The sequence below is a fragment of the Otolemur garnettii genome, unplaced genomic scaffold (assembly GCF_000181295.1).
Source record: "Otolemur garnettii isolate 467f Iridium unplaced genomic scaffold, OtoGar3 scaffold00223, whole genome shotgun sequence".
NCBI classification, from domain to species: Eukaryota; Metazoa; Chordata; class Mammalia; order Primates; family Galagidae; genus Otolemur; species Otolemur garnettii.
This window is the reverse complement of record NW_003852618.1, coordinates 1,981,263-1,994,655: the sequence shown is the minus strand read 5'-3', so window position 1 is coordinate 1,994,655 and position 13,393 is coordinate 1,981,263. Positions and strand designations below refer to the sequence as shown.

General features: G+C 39.5%; 3 non-coding genes and 1 pseudogene across 3 annotated transcripts; 3 read left to right on the top strand and 1 right to left on the bottom strand.

The window, feature by feature from the left end:
* Positions 1-1,747: 1,747 nt before the first annotated feature.
* TRNAI-AAU lies at positions 1,748-1,821 on the bottom strand. Its single transcript has one exon. It is a non-coding gene; the product is annotated as a tRNA-Ile (tRNA).
* A 4,033-nt stretch (positions 1,822-5,854) lies between these two features.
* On the top strand, positions 5,855-6,475 carry LOC100958982 (annotated as a pseudogene).
* A 1,904-nt stretch (positions 6,476-8,379) lies between these two features.
* Positions 8,380-8,451, top strand: TRNAL-CAG. Its single transcript has one exon. It is a non-coding gene; the product is annotated as a tRNA-Leu (tRNA).
* Positions 8,452-10,637: 2,186 nt separating this feature from the next.
* On the top strand, positions 10,638-10,719 carry TRNAS-GCU. The gene has a single exon. It is a non-coding gene; the product is annotated as a tRNA-Ser (tRNA).
* Positions 10,720-13,393: the final 2,674 nt, after the last annotated feature.

Genomic DNA, 13,393 nt, shown 5'->3' with positions numbered 1-13,393 from the left:
TCGCAGCAGCCGGCTGAGAAGGCGAGCAGGACCCGCTCGGAGTGGGGATGGCGGAGGAAAGCTAGGCTCCTGAGAGAGGGAGGCTCCCCAGTCTCTCTCCGGGCTCGGCACCCTGCTGTCTGCACTCTTTCCCAGGACAGTGCCACCGCCCGCCTCCCTGCTGGCCGCCATGGCCTCTGGGGTCAGGACAGGGGAACCCCGCGCCTCACCTTGCCTCACTACTACTGTCCTTGGCCAGGCGCCGCGGCCTCCCTACTGCCGCCCCTAACTTGTCGGTCGCGCGGCTTCACATCGCTAGCGCGCAACCCTGCACTCCCCATCCCACGCTCCGGCTAGGGAGCCTCGGCGCAGCCCACCCGGCTGCATCAGCCCACGAGACCGCAGGGCTTCCCGGCTTTCTAGCGGAGAGGAGCCGGGCTCTGAAAGAGGAATGGGACTCACAGGGCTCTGCAGAGCCCCCAGCACGCGTGAGGAGTGGCCAGGCGCGGGTGGGATATTGGTTAAGAAAGCCGACCCCTTCCAGGAAAGTTAGAGTCTTCCCACTGTCCTCACTTAAGTTAGCTCCGCTCTCACTTTACGCGGTTATCCCTCCTCTCCCTTCTCTCGTCCTGACTCCCCACCTAAGCCCTCTTACACTTTCCCTATACATATCGAATCAGGAATTGGGTGAGCAGAACACTCCTCTAGGTCCAGGCTGAATGTTAAAGGGTGTTATAAAGCCAAGTCCATGTTAGGACAATAGGCTGCTGATTGTTAATATTCTACTTTGAGGAACTCACAATTTTCTTTTTCTAATAAACTGTATCGTCAATTTCTCTCAATGCCGTTAAGAAGGTGTATTATCTATACCAAATTATGAATTTTTTATATATATATCCATCCATAAGATCTACCTTTTGATTATATGCTTTAAGTTTTTATATATCCTTAATTATTTTGTTTCATTTGATCTATCTTATACTGAGAATATCGGTTTTTTGTTTGTTTGTTTTTTCCTTTTTGCAGTTTTGGCCAGGGCCGAACTGAACCACCCCCGGTGTATGGGGTCAGCGCCTTGAGCCAATTTCAAGGCTCTATTATTACTGCTTTTTAAAATCTCCTTGTATCCCATAATTTTTACTTCATAAATTGGTTAATGTACTCTTCAGTAGACAGCTATTTATAATGATTCTAATTTGATTGGATTCGAGGTCTTTAACATTAAATTGGTCTTTTGTCATGTTTAATATTTTGGGACTTGAATTCAAATTAGTCTGTTATAAGGAACACAAACTCTGCTCTCTTACTGTTTCCATTTCTTGGTGTATCTTAGCCCATCTACCCACTATCATAGCTCTCTCCTAGGGCAATCAGCTGTCAGCTAACTCTGAAAGGGTCTTCAGAGACGTCTAAAAGAACAAACTTTCAAGAATTTCTGCTTTTACCTTTTATCTCTTCATGACTTGAGAGAGGAGATTGGTTTCGGGACTACTTTAAAAAGACAATTTGAAATCAAATAAACTTTCTTTAAAAAAATAGTCAAAAACTCTTTTCACTTTTTTTTTCTCCATTATACAGGGCTCCCAGTCTTGGACCGTCTGCCCCATGGGTATAACTCTTAGAGGAAACGGAAAATGTGAAATGTTCGGGAACTTGGGAGGAGAGTTGGGTTGTGAGTGGGTTAAGAAACAGAGAGGGCAATGGATTTGGAATTTTGCAGAACAAAATTTCGCGAAGCATTGTACACTGATGTAAAAATGTAAAGAAATGGCCCGTACGGGGATCGAACCCGCGACCTTGGCGTTATTAGCACCACGCTCTAACCAACTGAGCTAACCGGCCGGTTGAACAAGGTGGCAGTTCTCTTCTTTACAGCTGTTCTCAACAGAAAACGTTCCTTCCTCCGTCTTTGAAAATATTGTGTATATAAACATAACTTTCCGTTGTCACACAAAGGAAAAAAAAACTTTCTTTACTGCTTTCCATCCTGAATAAAAATAATTAAAACCTTTCTCTTAAAACAAAACCAAAAGAAAAGAAAGAACATTGATTTTAAGCCGTATTCATAGACCTGAAATAGGCTTAAACTTTTCAAATTGGGAATCCATGGAAATGTTTACTGCTCTTTAAATGTCTAGTAGGTAGTATGGACCATGTGTGACATGATGAATCACTACTACTACTAGCGAGTCCATGCACATTGGTGCCTGAAAGATATTCCCAACAAATCTGATTTACGCCAGGAGACCCCAGGGCCAGACTTGATCAGTTAGGGAGTCTTCCTACCTACCTGTTGCCTCAGATTTCCAGAGTGACCGCAAAACAATGGTCACTTATAAATTGTCTTTCCAAAGTAGTCCTAAACCAACCAACCTCCTTTCTCAAATCGTCAAGAGATTAAAGGTAAGAGAAGTGATCTTGGTATTAATGAGTTCTAGAAACGAGGCTCTAGACACCATTCCAGAGGCCGTTAAAGCCAATCTTTCTGTGAGCCCAATATTACCCAGTCTTTGCTCCCCTAAAAATGTTTCCATTGTTTTTAGTATCATGTTTATCATTTCAGGAATTTTAAATGCATAAGCAAAGTTATACAACTATTTTTTTTCTTCACAGACAGTAGCATTTTATCCACACTTCTTCTGTCCCTTCTAATTTTTCTTTACCTAGAACTAATTTTTGTAATTTTTCCATATCAAAACAGAAAAGTTATTTAGTCCCTTTTAAAGATGCAAGCATAGTATTTAACTATATGGCATTTATCATAGTTTAATATGCAGTTACATTAGTTGGGGGGGGAGGTAGTTTGTTTGTTTTTTGTTTTATAAGACAAATTCTCACTCTGTTGACCAGGCTAGGATGCCATGGCATTAGCCTTGCTCACAGCAACCTCAAACTCCTGGGTTCAAGCGATCCTCCTGCCTCAGCCTCCCAAGTAGTTAGAACTACAGGCGCCTGCCACTACTTCCGCCGAACCTCTTAAACCTGAAACTGTACGATGATTGCCCTGCAGCGAGTTTCCCAGCAGCAAGTGACTGCAGCCCAGCCTGGACCTGGAGGTTCAGTCCTGCCCAACGCAACAAGCAACTCTGGCGTCCTGCAAAGGTGCCATTTGACATTGACCCTGCAATAGAAATGACCCAGAGAGGAAAGATTCAACAAAGGTGGCTACAAACCGAGTTCTGGAGGTCTTCTGGGAACCAAGCAGTGGAGGAAACAGGTCATCATGACAAGCAGGTTATGCAGTAGGCTCTGCCCCTCTGAGACTTCCGTGAAGAATAATCTCTTTTCCATGCCTCCTCCCCTGAAGATATCCCCATAGTTCTCTGTCCTCTTCTTCCTTCTTCCTCAAGATTCATGTAACATCTGAAAATATCTGTCTGGAAATAAATTGGTGGAGACCGGTGTTGTCCACGCGAGTACCCGCGGACTCTCAGTTTCGAATGGGGGGAACTTTTCCTTGTAGAAGTCCCAAAGGGCCTCTCTTTGAAGAAAACCAGCAGGCCATACTTCAGATTATAAACAGAATAGAGACTCCAGTACCCCAAATGATGGTGGAACACCTCTTATCAACACCACAGCTGACAACGTGCACATGAAAACCTAGTAGGACTTCATCTTCTCTAGCACCCTAATCAAGAGGAGCTTAAAGACTGAAGGATAACTCCATAGTACATTTTTAGAGATGTACATTAGCAGTTCCAGTAAGAGATCTTCAAAAGATGATAAGCTCATTTCTACCCGGTTTCAAACCGGGGACCTTGTGGGTATGAGACAAACATGATAACCACCACTCTATGGAAACTTGCATCTGCTGTCATCTTTTTTCAAGAAGAGGAAATTCTTGAAAAGAAGAAATTTTTCTGTACATGTTTTAGCAATGTTAAATTGATCTTTTCTTTTAGGAAATTATCAATGTTAATGTACTGTTTTATATATTAAAATTTATATATTAAAATCGACAATAATATCGAAGTCCCAATGTTATTATTACACCAAAAAACATGCCTTGGGAGAAAATTCTCTTTCAAATACAGTGCAAAAATTTTAGACAGCTTCCAAGTAGGCTACATTTCAAAAAAAAAAAAAATGTCCTCTACCTTGTCCTGTTCTGGTTTATCTGATCGTAGAAGGCTCTATGATCTCCAGCAGTTAGAAGCCAGAAAATACCCCGGAGCTGATGGACGGAATTCTGGAAAATGCTCACTCTTTGTGGAAGGCGGCGCTTGACGGGTAGAAACTGAGGGACAAGGAGCTGGGTGTACCCAGTTGTCTGCCAGGCAGGGTGAGGACTGGGAATGAAGAAGGGAGGGGTCAGAGTTTGTGCGAGTGGGCTCAGTGCCAGATGCGTTTAGACGCCCAAGAGTCTAGTGATGGGGAATAATGCATTCTCAATTTCTGAAGTCCGTTGTTTTATCACTTGGGAGAGGATCACTGGTATAAACCAATGTAGACCACAGCTCATGAAATCTTGTCTGCTGCCTGTGGAATGGTATCAGGAATCACATTTTCAGACCTTATCCGGGCTCAGAGCTCACACAAAGCCGAGTTGAGGTCACTTGGAAAATCTTAGGCCAAAGACAGGAAGGTTACTGAATTCTAAGCCTGATTCTGGGCGTCTGGGGCAAGGGAGATTGAAAGACTCTCAGGGAATCATCTCAAAGAACATGATACCCTTCAGAAATCCTTTTGGTAGGAAGCAATATCTCCAAATTGTGGAGTGCCTGTTCAAGACTTAAAAGAAAAAAAGACAATCACACCCAGATTGTGTAGATTCCAGGACCCAGACCAGTGTGTCTTTTGATTAATTTGCATAATTCACCTTCAATTACAATTTTATAGTAAAGAGACAACAAAAAGAATACATTTTCTCTCTTGAATACTATATATATAATGCAAAGATTGTGCGTCCCTTAATAGTTTCACATTTGTGTAGAAGCATCATTTTATAAATTAGTGCATTTTTTTAAATTTCAGATTAATATAGGGGTAGGTACCTGTAGGTTGCAATGTACCCGTTGGGTGGGAATTTTCCCAATCCCTTTCCTCTCCTCCAGGTTAATGAATTTTTTTTTCCTTTTTTTTTTTATTGAACGGTAACTATGTACATTAATGCACTTCTAGGGTACAGTGTGGGGTTTTCACATGTTAATGAATTTTTTAATGAAAGTTTACAGTCAGTATCCCTTCTCACATTTCCACCTAACATGTATTTATACTTGAAACCAGTGGAGTGAGTAGATCAGTCAATTAACATCTACATTCTTTTAAAATTTACATTAGAGAAATAATTTGCATATTTTTAGTCTGTTTTCAATTGCTTATAACAGAATTCCTGGAACTGAGTAATTTATAAAGAAAAGGAATTTATTTCTTACAGTTGTGGAGACCAAGAAGTCCCATTTAAGGGGGGTGGTGTTACTGCTGTCCCCAAATGGTGCAGGATATCACATGGGTGGAAAGGAAAGAAATGAGTTTAGTCTCTCTTCCTCTTCTTATATAAGCTACCACTGCCAGTTTAACCCATTAATCCATTAATCAATGAATGGATTGATCCATTCATAAGGACTCTGCCCTCATTATCCAATTACCTCTCAATACTACAACATTGAAAATTAAATTTCAGCATGTGCTTTGGAGGGGACAACTATTCAAACCAGAGCAACCTGGAACATAGTTTTAAATAAACCATAATATATTATCATTGTGTCAATAAAGAATAACTGATTCAGGGATAAATTTTTGCTAATTTGTAGGATAAAATCAATCATAGATTTCTATATTATTTATTTTAACAAATAGAAAATAGCAGTAACCTTGATAATTTCTCGATAAGAAAAACCAATCAGGTCTGGCGACAGCCATCAGATGAGCCAAGATGGGTGCATACAAGTACACCCAAGAGCTGTGGAGGAAGAAGCAGTCTGACATGATGTGCTTTCTTCTGAGGGTCCCCTGCTGGCAATGCAGCCAGCTCTCTGCGCTCCACAGGGCTCCCCGCCCCACCCTACTGGATAAAGCACAAAGGCAGGGATACAAGGCTAAGCAAGGTTGTTATATGTAGGATTCGTGTGTGCCGTGGTGTTCAGAAATGCCCAGTTCCTAAGGGTGCAATCTATGGCAAGCCTGTGCATCATGGTGTTAACCAGCTAATACTTGATCGAAGCTTTCAGTCTTTTGCTGAGGCGTGAGCTGGACACCACTGTGAAGCTCTAAGAGTCTGGAATTCTTACTGAGTTGGTGAAGATTCGATGTACAATTTTTTTTTTGAGGTTACCCTCATTGATTGATCCATTCCAGAAAGCTATCAGAAAAAAATCCTGACACCCAGTGGATCACCAAATCAATCCACAAGCATAGGGAAATGCGTAGGCTGACATCTGCAGGCTGGAAGAACCGTGGCCTTGGAAAGGGCCACCACACTATTGGTGGTTTCTGCCATGCACCTTGGAGAAGGTGCGATACTCTCCAGCTCCACCCTTACTGCAAATGTAAGTAATGTTTGCAAAATTCACAACTTGATAAACAATTTAGGAGGTCATGTCTGCTAAAAGATATTATTTATCTGTTAAACTAGTCTGCAGATTGTCTCATAAATGCTTTGTCAAATTATGAAATGCAATAATGTTCAAAGACAGTAAGTGGTGGTGTAGCTTGTTTCTTATAAGATAAACTTTTTTTGTCATTGCTTTATCTTATCTGGGAGTTAAATGTCAGTGTTTAAAACATGATGTCTGGTATAACAAGTGTAAAATAAATTCTTTAAAAGAAGAGTGCTGAAACTACCCTGTAGATTTGTTTGGTGCATGTGGTAAAACCTTCAGCTTTACTGGGGTGATGACAATGTTCTGGTTTACTGTCAAGTGGCTGGAGGTTTTTTGGAGTTTGGCAAACAAATTTTTTAAATTGGGTTTGCTTTGGAAATTTGTGCACCTGTTGTTTCTCCAAAAGTCACCCAATACCATCTTGGTTAACCTAAACAAAATTGCCTCAATCTCCACTGTACCCTTTAAGTTAACATAGGAGATGAAAACTGCTCCTGATTCAATCCCATAGCTCCCTGAAATCTTGAGTCCTGAATTCTATAGTAGTGGTATTTACACTATACTTTGAAACTGATAGAAATTGAATGTTAAGCAAGTAAAAATTATTAACCTTAAGTTTTTAAGCTACTAATCAGTGCTTCAGTGGGAAGCTACAAAGCCAGTGGCCATTAGAAAAATACTTTTCAAGTGTGAGATTAGAAAATTGAAGTTATTTTTAAGCAAGATTCTTAAAAACCTTTAACACTAATTTGTGACCATTATGAATCCTCCAGCCAGCCATATTAGGGAATAAATGTATACTTGGCTGCTTAAAAGTGTGTATATCATTCTCAGGGCAATAAGTGTAATAACTCATCTTGGATCTACCCATTCCTTAAGGCTCCAGGGAAAAGTCATAGATGTGTCAATTTAAGTTAATGGTTTCTGATCTAAACTTGCACATCTACAGTTATTTTTCTCATCTCTGCTCAAACCACCCTAAAAATCCATAGTTTTTCACAAAATTAGGCCATTGTATGCTCACATTGACTTTAAACATCCTACCACATTGTGTTGCATTTATGTTTTATGTCTGCTAGGAGACTAGGGTAATGTTCCCTAGGGTATATTTGAGGGTGAAGGAAATACAGAAGAGAAATTGTTCCATTTTGTCATATTTTCAGTTTGATGATTTAATAGTTTGATTTCAAAGTTCAATTGGTTTCTCTGAACTAGTTTTCACCTATGTTCTCTAGGTATTTCAAAAGGCTCAGTTAATTGATTTCCAGAAAAATACTCATAGCAGGCTCATGCAACTTCATGAGACCTAAGACCTAAATCACTTTCTACTCAAAAAAGAAAAAATCTTATACTATACATTCCATACATTTTGATTTTGTGTGCAGGTTGTTCAACTAAAGGAATAAATATCTATTAAGAAAAGAAAAGAAAAGAAACAATCAATCTGATAGTATCAGTGCCAAAGCAGTCAGAAAAATTGAATTATCTCTTAGAAAAGCAGATGTCCAACTCATGTTTCCATAGTGTGGCAGTTATCACGGCCACAAATCCTCGCATACACTCCCGTCTTGTTAAGCAAACTTGTTTGTTTTTCAGCAAAGAAATAAAGGCCCAGGAGTACCATGTTCCCAAACCACTTAAGAGGAAACACTGGGGGGGGGGGGGGGGACGAGTGGACAGGAGAGTTCCAAGCATTTGGGAGTGCAGGTTTGGAGTTTAGACTCAAAAATGGTAAGCACGATGACTTATGCTAGGGAAAGAAAAGCAAGTGTCTACATCTCAGGGGGACAAAAGGAAGAAAACCCAAGAATGGAGAAATAGGTCATCTACAACTTCAGAGAAAAGCATTGTGTGCTGTGGTTCCATGGTGTAATGGTTAGCACTCTGGACTCAGAATCCAGTAGTCCAAGTTCAAGTCTTGATGGAACCAAGGTTTTTGTCGACTTTTTTTTCTCCATCTCTCCACAATCCATACTGTTGATCATAAATGTTCCTGGTCCAAATTTAATTCCTAGTATTTCCAAGTCACATCTCTTGAACCTAGTATCTTTAGTTACCAACCAAAGAACGACTTAATTGTTGCTGAGCACAGTTTGCTTCTTGGATAAAAAGGGAGAAATCTGGAAAGAAAATGCACAAGAAAGTCACCGAGCCCTGCTGCAACTAGATGGAAATCAAAGTTTCCAGAGATCTGCAAACAATTGTGGAAATAACAGATAGGCAGTCGCTAAGAAGAAAGAAACGAAATTTGGTGACAGAAAAGTCGAAATGGAAATTGAGAAAAGGATTTACCCAAGAAATGGGTCTGGGAAAGAAAATTGTCCTCAGAAAAGACCTCAAAGGAATCCAAGCTTCCTTTCTAAGGGCTGAGGGATAGAAGTGGCCGGGAAGATGCAACTGGCGATAGTCAATAGTCAATACACATTTATGCTGCTTCAAGTTTCCACCAGCAAGTTTTCCTTGGACAGAGAACCCGAGAAAATGCGCTGAATAGATTTCCGCCCCCCCACCAATAGATTTCCGCCCCCAGTTATCAGAGTTTACTCCACGTAGCCTCCACCTTTCCTAGCAAGGATTCCCTTCTGATCTGGGCCAAGACTAGTTCATGAAAAATCACCTCCCTGGGCAGATTGGGAAAGCTCGGTTACCCAGAAATTGCTGGGGCAGTTAGATTTGGGAGAAAGGCACAGATGAGAGGAAAGAGAGGGCGAGGTGAGAAAGCCGGGGATTTAGCTAAGAAAAACTCTAGTGCTAAAGGAGGTCAGAGAAGCGAGCCCCGGGTGCAACAGAGCACCTCAGCCGCAGTGTTGTTGGAACAGAGACCACGGAATTCTTTAAGTTCCTTTCAGTCAAACACTTTTTGAAAATATGCCTGACCACATAGTTCCTTGTGGAATGTGAATGCTCTCTGCTTCCATCTTGCCTTGCGAATCCTTCTCAATTTCTATTTATCTTATTATGACAGAAAGAACAATTGGAAATACTGATGTCTCCAAAGTCTTCTGTAAACAAGACACAGCCATATCTTAGTTGAATATTTTACATGATTTGATGGAGGAGGGGACGAATTCCTCATTTAACATTACACTCTCAAAGAAAGAGAACACTCACATATATCATGGAAGGTTAAGTGTTTTCGTTTTATACGCTAAGACTCATAATTTTTTTTTTTTTGCGTTTGTCGAAGAATGTGAATATGGTCTGAAATCCTCTGCTCGCTATCACTTTTATTTTTAAATAAATACCTTTTTAAAATTAAATTTAGATAGACTTAATGGAACTTTGTTGAAGATTCTACTTTAAATAATGCGCCCTAAGTAATAACAAAAAGCCTTTTGTAAGCCCTTGACTTATTCAAAATCACAAACTACTGGTCTTTTGTGCTGTTAATTTTCATCAACAACCCTCTTCCAGAGATAAGAAGTATTCATTGGCGATCACTGTAATTGACTGAGGGGAAATATTAACAGTTCTTTAAAAGATGAGTTTCTGCAATTCTATTTTTCATATATAATAAATTACTTATCAAAATTTTCTACTTATGTCTTTTGGGGGGTGCTACCATTAAAAGTAAAGTTAATTCAAGCCAGAAGAAAAATCGCTAAAACATTTAGAGATTTGTTGTCAATGGAAATAACAAAAATTCAGGTTTCAATTTATGCAGATATTTTCTGTTGCAGTATTGCATGACAGCGTCTTTGAGCATAGAACTACATAATACTGGGATAAAATTCTGTGACAGATGTACAGTGGAAATATGCTTGCAAGAGGAAAAGTCTTGCAAAAATTGTCAACTGTTTAGCTTTCAGTAAAAAGGACTGTAACCCCTAACTCGAGGGGAGGGTTAAAGAACGTTGCAAGTAGAAAAGAAACAGAAGGGGAATATAGAACTTGGAGGGCATAGGGAAAAAAAAAAATTCCCCAAAGCTGGAAAGCAAGTGTGGATACTGCGGAATGGTGACACTTGAGGCTGGAGATACCTGCTGATTAAGGCAGGATCATCAAATTGTGAAAGGCTGTCGGGAGGAAGGTGAAAAGAACTTGTTCAGTGTGACAAGTCTTTAAAATGAGTGCAAGGACCCATATCATTAAAATCAAGGACCTGAACCCCCTCAAGACGAGGTGGCCGAGTGGTTAAGGCGATGGACTGCTAATCCATTGTGCTCTGCACGCGTGGGTTCGAATCCCATCCTCGTCGAAGCCTTCCTCTTCGTGAAAGTTTGTTTTCCACTCCAAACCTGAGTTGACTCAAGGAAAAAACCTGTAGAAAATAGCTGAAGTTCATACACATACCTACTCCACATTAATGTTTTTCCGATTTAGCCTCTATTGATAATTCCTACCTGAATCGTTTTTACTATGACGGCTGAAAAATGAGTTTTCAATTTCAGCATTCCCCTCAATTCACCAGTTTGCACTTTGGCATTCTACTGTACGCCAGAGTCCTTCCTGAACCTCTAGTTGTTTTTTATGCCTATGGATGTGAAATCTATTTTTATATGTGTACAATTCATTATTGCCTTTAATTATGTTGGTATTCAGATTAACCCAGATCGGTCAGGGGGAGCCCCTTCAAACTATTTACTATGTCCTTGTGACATATTGCCGTCATAACTTTTAGGACTTTCTTAATCGGCTTCTGGCATAACATGTTCCAGGTTTGACTACACCCACCCTGTCCCAGTCTTGAAGTCAGTTATTTCTCAGAGGTGAGCTTTTAGTGAAGAATAACATTAGAGACCAATAAAGGGGCTAGGTGTGCCTATTGCTTCTGAGTATCTTTGCTTCTAGGACCTGTCAGCAAAAATTCATGAACATACATACACACACACACACACAATATGTATTACAGATATATACTGTGCACACATACATGGGTATATGTACATGGACATATGTCATGTTTTTGCAATGATATTTCCAATTGTAACCTATCCCCACAGGGTACTCTTTTGCTTCCCCCCACTCTACCTCTTATTTTTAATGTCTTTTCTTCGACAATTGGAGCACTGGCTGAAATGACATTTACTCACAGGCTTTATCCTATAACAAACCCCAAATACCTTTAGAATTGCTTTGTTAATATAACAAAATAACACAAATCCATTAAATAGAGTCCAGGATTTGCTATAATTTCCCACTTTGCTCTAATATTGTTTTAAAAATAACTTGGTTTGGCTCTTTTTGTCCCTTTGATATGGTATGATATTCACTGAAAATATAGTTGGGTTTATTTCTTTAACTTTGCTTTCTGTTTTAGGCATTTTTTTAAACCACTTCTCATGAAGAAAAGAAAAAAAAGATACTCAGAAAAGTGTCACTTCTACCCAATCTCTTCCACTGACCTTCCTCCACCCTTCCTACCCTTGAGATAACTATTTCTTTCTGATTTGTCCTTCTATTTTATGTATTCTCATTTCCCCTTTTACCTTGCATCACAAAAATTAATATAGTTATATATATACATATATATACACTTTTACACTTTGCTTTTTCTTCACTTAACAGTGAAGAAATATCAGTGAATAGAAGAAATATCAGTATTTCTAGAAAATACTCCATATCAGTTAATAAATATTGTCCCTATTCATTCAACTTGGTAGTACTCTAGTGTACACATGTACCATAGGTATACAATTAGTCTCCTATTACTGGACATTTAAATTTAGTCAAAATGCTTTTAAGGATGAGTGAGCAAAATTAGATGTAAACTAATTGGTCTAGGGGACTTCCAGATAAGAACATCTTCAAAGTAGCAAAGTAAAGGAACAAAACATATTCCCCTTATCACCTCATTTTTATTTTTCCAATTGAATTTTTGTGTGTGAATTCTCATAATTTAGGGTGCTCATTATGTAGGAGAATGTATATTTTCTTGCCATATATAGAAACTCACTATGGAATGCTTTAATTTAAAACATTTATTCCTATTTTTTCAGCATGCATTTAAAAAATAAATAAAATAAGACTTTTCTCCAAAAAATTTTGCAAATGTCTTACTAAGATTTCCTTTCTCCCATCTGCCTGACTACCCATGGAATCCTGATGGATAAACTTTTTAAAATATTAATGCATTCCATTTTTCTATCATTTCTTATTTAACTTCCTTGCTTCTATATTTCCTATAAAGTCCACAACAATCTTGTTCATGTATGTGGGGATACATATCTGTTCGTGATTATTGCAACATGTATTGCTTTGGAGAAGAATTCTCAAAGCTTCCCATTAATTATCTAAATTCTACAAATCATGCATACACAGGAGCAAATAAAGGAGTAACAATGAACCAGAGACTCCTACCAAATTACAAATGCAATAACAGTCTACCGGCTCCATCCTCCTCTCTGTGGGTTCTGCATTGGTGGATTCAATCATCCAAGAATCAACCAACATTGGGGGAAAAATTGCATGTTTCCTGAACATGTAGACTTTTTTCCTTGCCACTATTCCCTATACAATATAGTATATCAACTAGTTACATAGCATTTACATTGTATTAAGTATTATAAATAATACAGAGGTAATTTAAAATATGTGGGAGGTGGTATGTGCCTATAGTCCTAGTTACTTGGAAAGCGGAAGCCAGAGAATAGCTTTGAGCCCAGGAGTATAAAGTTACAATGAGCTATGGTTGTGCCACTGCACTCCAGATTGGACTATAGAGCAAGATCCTGTCTGAAGGAAGGAAGGAGGAAAGGGGGGAGGGAAGGAGGGAGAAAGGAGTGGGGAAGGAGGAGAGAAGGAGAGAAGAAAAAAGAAAGCAGGAAGGAAGGAAGGAGGGGAGGTAAGGACTGGAGGACAAAAGGAAGGGAAGGGGAGGGGAGAAAGGGAAGTGAACAGGAGGGAAGGGAGGAAGGGAGAGGAGGAAAAGA